This window comes from Diuraphis noxia, unplaced genomic scaffold, assembly GCF_037042655.1.
Source record: "Diuraphis noxia isolate RWA-SAM2 unplaced genomic scaffold, SU_Dnox_SAM2 contig0001, whole genome shotgun sequence".
Classification (NCBI taxonomy): Eukaryota; Metazoa; Arthropoda; class Insecta; order Hemiptera; family Aphididae; genus Diuraphis; species Diuraphis noxia.
Window position 1 is genome coordinate 6,242,249 of NW_028301711.1, and position 9,208 is coordinate 6,251,456.

The 9,208-nt window shown below is 28.4% G+C and overlaps 1 pseudogene; it reads right to left on the reverse strand.

Annotated features, from left to right (window-relative positions):
* Positions 1-647: 647 nt before the first annotated feature.
* Positions 648-4,201, reverse strand: LOC149059351 (52 kDa repressor of the inhibitor of the protein kinase-like; annotated as a pseudogene).
* Between the last annotated feature and the right edge of the window lie 5,007 nt (positions 4,202-9,208).

Consider the following 9,208-nt stretch of genomic DNA (forward strand, 5'->3'; position numbering starts at 1 on the left):
TTATTAACCTATGTTGTATAAAACACAAGGTACTTGTTGAAATTGAAGATAATCCTCAATTCTTGGAAAGGATATGTTGGACCGATGAAGCAAAGTTTCACAATAATGGCAATGTGAATCGTCAGAATATGCGTTACTGGTCAAATGGTAACCCTCACTGGCATATAGAGAAGAATTTCCAAGAACGTTATGGCATTAACGTTTGGTGTGGTATTTTTATGACAGATTGATTGGCCCATTTTTTTTTTCTGGAAATTTAAATGGTGATAAATATTTAAATTTTTTAAAAAATGATCTCCCTATTCTTTTGGAGGATGTACCTTTATCACGGCGAAAAGATTTACTTTGGCAGCAGGATGGTGCTCCAGCCCATAATAAAGACACTGTTATTCAGTATTTAAATTCAACATTTGGGTCAAAATGGATGGGAACATACAGTCCAGAAATATGTTGGCCACCTCCAGTGGCGTATTTAGGAATTTGTCATGAGGAGGGTCCAGATAATTTTCAGAATACAAAGCCGTGGGGGGCTTCGCCCCCCACGCCCCCCCCCCCCCCAATTACACTTTATTACATAAATATAATATTTATAAGACAATTTACAATTTTTGAGTATTTAATTATTTATTTATTGTAATAAAACATGATTATAAAACAAAATCTAATTTTCTAGGGGTAAGTGCCATTTCATCAATAATTGCATCCACGTCGATAGGTATGTCCCGATGAATGGACATCAATGCCAGTCCATTTAGCCTATCCTAAATACAAAACAAATTACAAATATACTAATTTTATAACTTTTATAATAAATATTTCTTAAATACATTACTTCATTCATAGTTGATCTAAGATAACTTTTCAACCTTTTTAAGGTTGAAAATGATCTTTCTGGAGTGGCCGTAGATACTGGCAATGTACAAAATATTTTAATCAAAAAATGTATGTTTGGAAAATCTGTCTTCGAACATTTCATAAGTGCATCTAATCCAGTTTTGGTATTGACATCTCCGTTGCTTATTTTGACTTTCCATATTTTTAATTCTACAAAAGCATTATCCTTTTCAACTGGTTGTATATAAAACTCAACTAATTTCTCAAATGCCAATCTTTCTTCATCAGTAAAAGATGAACTAAACAAACATTCAAAACCTATAACATATAAAATAAAACATCTTCAATTCTTGTTTTAACATGAAAATAATTTTACGCTAGAGACACTTCTAAAAATTAAATATCCAATACATTATAGTTTAATTAATCATATTGTGTAATTATTTATTTATATAGTTTTCTGCTAGCCGCTAGGAACTAGATACTAAATATACTGATTAGAGTTTTGAGATAAACTTAGATAACAATAAATAGCTTTACCTTCAAAAACGTTTTTATGATTTAAAAATCTAGAAGTTAGTTGGCAGATAAAATTATCTATAAACGGCAAAAACACTGTAACTCTGTAATACTCTTCTACCGAAGATACTTGGGGATTTGCTCTATTTGTTTGTTTTCCAGCAGTGCGTTTCTTTGATATTTCAGTTCCAATAACATCTGCCAACTTCTATTTTAATATTGTAAGTTTATTTATTATTATGTATACCCTACATTGAATTACTTTAATTAAAACTCAAATTACTTACTTTTACTTTTTCAAATAAAATTTGAAATTCTTTTTCAGCATTTTCTCTAATTTCTTTTAAAGACTGAAGTAATGTTTCTATAATATTTATAGTGTGCTTTAAATCTATTCGTTCTTTTTGTAATTGTTTGCATACAGGTAGTCCAAAGGCAAAAAAAATCTAAAATATGTTTATTATTTAGGTAATTAGATGCAGAAGCAGTACATATTTATTTAAATTTTCAATTAAGAATGTACCTTAGTAACATATAATGAAATAAGAAACTCTGAATCCAATGCACTTTTTAATAGGACTTCAGCATCTACAGAAGACAGTAAACCCCACGTAGAAGAAATGTTTTCAAGTGTTTTAATCACAAATGGTAATAATTCAACAAAATCATTCAATGATTCGTATTTCTGTACCCATCTTGTTGCACATTGCTTTTTCAGTGTCCTAGCGTTAGAACTAGGTATGGAGTCACTATTTTCAATTTCGTTGATTAATTCATTTTTTCTTTTTGGTGTGTTGAAAAATACATAAAGCCGTTCAACGATTCCCAAACAATTTCTAACAGATTTTATATCACTGGATGTACATACTGCTAAATTGAAAGAATGTGCAGAGCAATGAATGTATAGTGCCTTTGGATAGCTATCTCTAATTACAGCTTGGACACCATTGAATTTCCCTGCCATGTTACTGGCCCCATCATAGCCTTAGCCATACAAGTGTTCACAATCAATACCGCAAGCATTTAAACCTGAAATAAAAATTAAAACATATCATAACTTTAAATAGTCAACAATGATTTATAATAATTTATACTACCAATAATTACCATCCAATATAGATGAAGCTAAACTTGAACCAGTCAAACTGTTTATTTCAAAAAATTGAAGAAAATCTTCATGTAATATATCATCATTATCAACATAACGCTCGCTTATTGATAACTGTTCCTTCGTAGCTACATCAGTCGTTTCGTCAGCTAAGATTGAGAAGCATTTTGAAGAATTTACTTTATCAACAATCTGTTTGAGAATGATTTTATTGCACGCTTCAATAATTTGGTTTTGAATTATAGGACTTGTATATTTGTTCCTTTTACCACAACCTTCCAACACATTTTTTAAATGTTCATCGCCTATTGCTCGATATTTTAAAATGGCACGAAATTTACCTTCTCTTGAATTTATATCTGTTGATTGTTGAAATAAATATATTTAATTCAAATTATATATACAAATTGAGTTATTATAATTTCAATTACCATCTGTCACTATTTTACCAAAATCCAGATGTCCCCGTAAAGGAATTTCTTCTCTACCACACAACAAAATACACTGAATAATAGGAACAAGTCTTTTTCTATTTTCTTTGACTTTAGCCAATCTATAATGATGACATTATTGACAATTTAATATAATATATAGGCACTTTTGTTAAAATAGTTAAATCACCTATCAGTGTCAATGCATTCTACTATTGATGGCTGTTTATGATCAAATAAAATTCTTAGAAATTGTTGAGACTTTAAGACACTCATTTCGTGATAAGCAGCCTTTGTGTGATCTTGAAATGCCTATAATGGTTTTATGTTATACAAAATATTATCATAATAGAAAAATCTAAACACAAGTAAGTATAAGTGCTAAAGTGCACTAAACTGAAAGCCATTAAACTATAAACATTTCATAAATTATTAAAAGCGATTATTACTTTAAGAGCTTTTTTAAAATTGCGAAATACAGTTAGTACAAGCTGTCCTAAAGGTTGGTTTCCAATTCCTCCATAATTTGCAAAAACTACACAATATCGGCAGTAAGCTCCATCTTCTTTTTTCGAATATACTAGCCACGGAAATCTTTCTAACCAAGTATATTGAAATCGCAAATTCTTTTTTGTATTCGTATCCAGTATAGGAAAAATAAAATCTTTTTTAGGAATCCATACATTTTTCAAAACCTAAAAATAAATAAAATAATATTGTGATATGCCTAGAACCTACTTTATTACAATTCTTTGTAAGTACTTAGTAGTTAATTAAGTCAAATACTAGAAGCGTGAGAATGATGTATTTGTAGTTTGTACCATTATTACGCTTAAAAAAGTAAGAAAAAAACTACATTAATTCTTACCTCAATTTTCTCTTTATCAGTTAAGGAACGATTTACAAACAAACAAATATCATTAGGCGGAGTCGTAACTTTGTCATTTTTGTTCACATTTTCATTCTATATATATTTAAATGTCAAATACCGCCAAGCAAATTTCATAAGGCAGCCAATATAAAAAATAAGTATAAGCATTTAGCAAAATATACAACTATGGTCTATGAGGAAAGCAAGCTTAACAACTATAGATTTCAATTATATAATCAAGATAATAATAAATACGGGTTTTAAACAGTAACATACCTGAGAATTTAATTTCTTATTCAAACTTTGTTCAGCGTCTTCGTCGATAGACCTTTTCAGATTCAAAGTCTCGGCAGTCTCGCTAGGGGTCTCACTACTACAAGTGGACTCTGTAGACCGAATCGCAGTGAAAAAAGTTGTTATTTTAGGTGTGTTGTTCATTTTGAAAGATTAATAAAAAACAACACAGTGAAGTTTCGAATTCGAACGGTTTTGAAGATCATGTAATGCATAATCATAAATAAGAAAAACCGTCAGTCATCATTATTATCTACCGGCTACCGCTATCATTTAATTTGTTTTGATAAAAGCAGAGCGTTTGTTCAATAACCAAGAACTCGGTATTTTTCAACCATGTTTGGTACCAAACTGATAACGAAAAATCATGATAACAATTGAAAATGTTGATAATACTGACGCTTCGAAATTTTTTTACAAAATTGTTCATATCGACATATGTCATATCCTATGATATGATTTGTTTTTATTAAACATATAAAAACACAAAAATTTACATGTACGAGACACTAGTCAATGGGGGGGTCCGGACCCCTTGGACCCCCCCCCCCGTAAATACGCCACTGGCCACCTCGTAGTCCTGATTTGACTTCACCAGATTATTTCCTTTGGGGATATCTTCAAAGTGTAGTTTATAAGGAAATGCCATCTAATGTAGAAGATCTGAAACAGAAAATTAAAGATGCTTGTTCAAACATCCCAAGTCATGTGTTAGTAAAAGCTACTACAAATGAATTACTTAGAAGACTGGCAATTTGTTTAGAAGTGGATGGTCATCAATTTGAACATTTATTAAAATAATATTATTGTAAATAAACTTAAATGAACAGCTTATATGCTTTGTATTTTAATTTAATTTCTTATTCTAATAGTAATTAGACAGAAAAAGTAACCAATAATTAAATAAGACCATATTTAAAAAGAATATTTTACTAATGACCCAATAGGTATTAATTCAGTATGCATGACGTGTACACATAGGTGTCCTACATTAATAAAATAAATCAATTTCCTACTTAGTTACTTTGATTTAACTTACCTTTGATATATCAATTTACTTATTGAACAACAAAATAAAATTATTATTATTAATAGTAACATTATTTCAAAAATATAGTTGATTGTTGATTAGTTTAACCAATAAATCGATTTAAAAATACAAAAATACATGACAATATTGTCTATGAGGGCTATACGCAAATTTTCATGTTGTTAATTCCCGCTTATCAAAGGTTTAACGAATCACAATTAATACCTATTCGGTAGTGAGAATTTTACATTAAACACTTGTTTTCAGAAACAGTTTACAAATTACAACAACTTATACCTACAAAAATTACTGATGAATGTTGATCACGATTTAAGATGTTCGTGCAATCGTGCTGTTAAATGTTGACATTTGTTAATTCAAGGCTTATAGATAATAATAATATAGATAATAATCCTATACTATAAGACCGTGGTGTTGATTAACCGTTAATTCTCGTTTATCTACAAATGTAATAAGTGATAAGACCGTATACTAAGAATCAGTAACCAGTGCTTTATTGTGTAACCATTTTGGTAAATTGTAAAATGTTATATTTATACGTTGTTCACTCGACACTCGATGTTCGGCTGAGAGCGGGGATAGGATAGGTAGGTCCAATTCGTACGACCTTTGTACATGGTACTTAAACCTACTATTAACTTTTTGTTATTATCGATTATGACTGTTATGGGTATCATTAAATTTAGATTTAATTTCGTTTTTACTTCTGGTTTTGACTGTTGGGCTTAATAAATTGACCAGTAGCAGTAAATTTAACGAATTTTTAAGCATTAATAAGTCGCTAACGGATTACTCAAATTAAATTCTGTAAACGTTAAAATGATTTTTTTCTATATGCTTACAGATTTTCGTTATAGAAAATAGGTATTTCCATTTGAAAATTGAAAGTTTATAGTGTTTTACTAAATAAGGGAGGCAGTTAAAATTATTAAAATTATAACACATTGTAAAACAGTAAAATCTATAAAGTTAAAAAAAAAATTTATATTAAAATTCCTAATACTTACCGAGATATTTACTGGTTCATGATAAAAGAATCACCCTGTATACAATAGTGATGATAGGCAATTGCGCAGAGGGGGGAGGGGGAGGGTCAACTTCCAATTTTTCAATTTTTTTTACACTTCATCGTGTTAACTTTCTAAATTAATGATTTGTAAACATGTATTAATAGTATTTATTTCCTAACAAATATATATTCATGTAAAAGTATATAAAAATAGAATGCTTTCCCTTGTATGTTCTTCTGTTAGAAAAGCTGAATAAATTCTAGAATCCATATTTACAATAATTCTAAGTAGGGAAGATGGAGATATAGTATACTCAAATCAAAGTAACAATTGCAATGAACGACAATTGACTCCTTGTGCTAAAAGCAAGAAATATTTAAAGGATTTAATAAATTGCTCAGATCAATTAGAGAATTTACAATTTGAACAGGGTAATTCAAATAACCATGATGATATGACAGAAGACATTTCTTATGAGGACGAAAATGTATACAGTGAAGGTCCTAATAAATTCAAAGGTTGGGCTCAGGCTATTGCTAATAAAGTCAAAGTTAAAATTATGGGAATCAAAGGGTCGACAGACAACGCTCAATTTTGCCGGAACTTGAACTAGTTATAGTAAAAACAATGAAACTTTTTCCAATCTGGTCTGGAATTATGATAAACATATTTGGATACGGGACAGAAACAGCCTCATCGAGTAGAATAAATAGTAGTTTCAACCATATTAAAAAACGTGTGTTTAAAAACGAAAATATACCATTAAGAGTTGATATTTTTTTAGAAAAATTACTCGACTATTATAGAGGTGATAATTTGTTGTTACAAGGTCAAGATCAATACCAACCTGATGAACATGAACGTACTGATGATAATATTGATAAAAATAGTGAAATATCTAATGAATTAGTGGAAGGCATTATAAGCAACAATTTAAAAAATAAAATTACAAAATATTGGGAAATCATAGATTACGATAACTTAGAATCCGAAGATGATGAATACCTAAGTGATGATGAAGCAAATTATTATACACTGGATACAAATACTGAAAATGAGAAGGAAGAAAACATAAAATATGATGACTTTGGAACTGAAGTTGATGAACATCTCAGTGATTATGAAGCAAATAAATATATTATACAGGAGAAAAAAACCGAAAATGAGAATGGAGAAAATAACAACTGTGATAATTTCAACACCGATGGATATCACCTTAATGATGATAGAATCAATGAATGTAGAGAGGAGAATGAAATCGATGATGAATTTATGAAAAGCAAGAACTATGAATTTTTGATGATTAACGAAAATGAATACATGGTTAGTAAATTTGATAAAAAAGACCAACATAATAATTTAAGCAAAATTAATCAAGAAAAAACACAAAATATATTATCAAAACGCCTAAATAAAACAACTATAAAATCATTGTTAAGTGTTATACAAATGATAATATTTCTACTGGGCTTCATAAATGCAGTAATTGCAAGAAACCAATTAATTTTTTTAGACCAATTGTTGCACCTAATGCAAAAAAAGGTTGTGAAGAAGAAAGAATTTGTCTTCATTGTGAAAAAACAGTGTCTGAAGGAGCAGAGAATGATGCATTTGAGAATTGGAACCGAAAAGGTAAAAATCAAAATATTAAATCAAAAATAACACGTTCTGCTCGTTCTTATTTAGTTCATCAACCCGGGTTTGATCTAGTTGATTTGAATAAAAAAAATCTTCAACTTTGATTTATTTATTGAAAAATGGAAATAATCTGATGAATAAGCCAATTTCAGTACCAGGATCTGGAAAGATGATTTTAAATAATAAATGCACATTTGATTCACTTATTTCCATTTTAGCTTCTTCCGCTGCGGATAGCATAGGTTTTAGAAATTATTTAGAAAAAGAAATGGAGAATTAAAATTTGACTGCAAAACTTACTTTACAATTAATAACTCAAAAAAATACCAAACAGATTTATCACACTCGATTATCACTATTGCTTCAATCTTTCAAGGACAAAACTGAAACACTAATTGGTGGTCTAAAATGTTTGGATATTACAGACACAGTCGGATCAATGGTTGACAAGCTTTTAAAAGAAATGCCATCATTTAAAATATATAGTGAATAATTTTTGTCCTGTTCCACATTTAGAACAAACTTCTAATAAATTGTCACTTAATGTTTATAATGAAAAAATTTGTGTTCAAACTGAAATAGAAGAATATATAAAAAATAACAAGGCGTTATGTGTACATTGTGGAAATGAAAGGCAATCAATTATCGAAACAACACCACACATTGTAGTTGAACTAAACTGAATTCCTAAAAGTAATGTTAATATTATAGGTCAAATTATATATAATATAGAGCCATACGATATTTCGAGTGCTCGAGATTCAATAAATATTCAAAAAACTGTTTTTTTTTTCAAAATTATTGTTTATATATAATATATACATCACTGTTTTAAACCTATCTTCTAAAATGTTATGTTATTTTAGAGTTGTGGAATCAGCATTTTAATAATTAAAAATGCACAAATTGGATAAAAATACATTTTACTTATAGCTAAGAATTTTAGTAGGATTTATTATATAACAATGTAAGTAAGTAAACATACATGTAATCTACTATAATATTCATTCAAGTATGTTGATTTTCTTTATTTATTTATATATATTACTACTATCCTTTACATTGGCTTACACATATTAATAATAAATTGAATTTAAATTCCTCAAGTGGTGTAACTATTCTACTTTATAATATTTTATTATATTAAACTTTATTATTGTGTTTAATGTTATATATTAATATAATATATATATATATATATATATATATATATATATGTGTATGAAAATAATAAAAAGAATTAGGTAGGCATAACCTATCTCCTAAAAATACAATACACATATATAAAAATAATAATGCTATATTATGCTTATTATTATACTTTAATTAATAAATTGTAAATGTTCTCATTCATATGATGTATTATGTAATGTAATTATTTAATTTAATAATTTAAAATTATATATTATTGCTATTATAAATTAACGCACCAGGTACATTTACATTGTTATG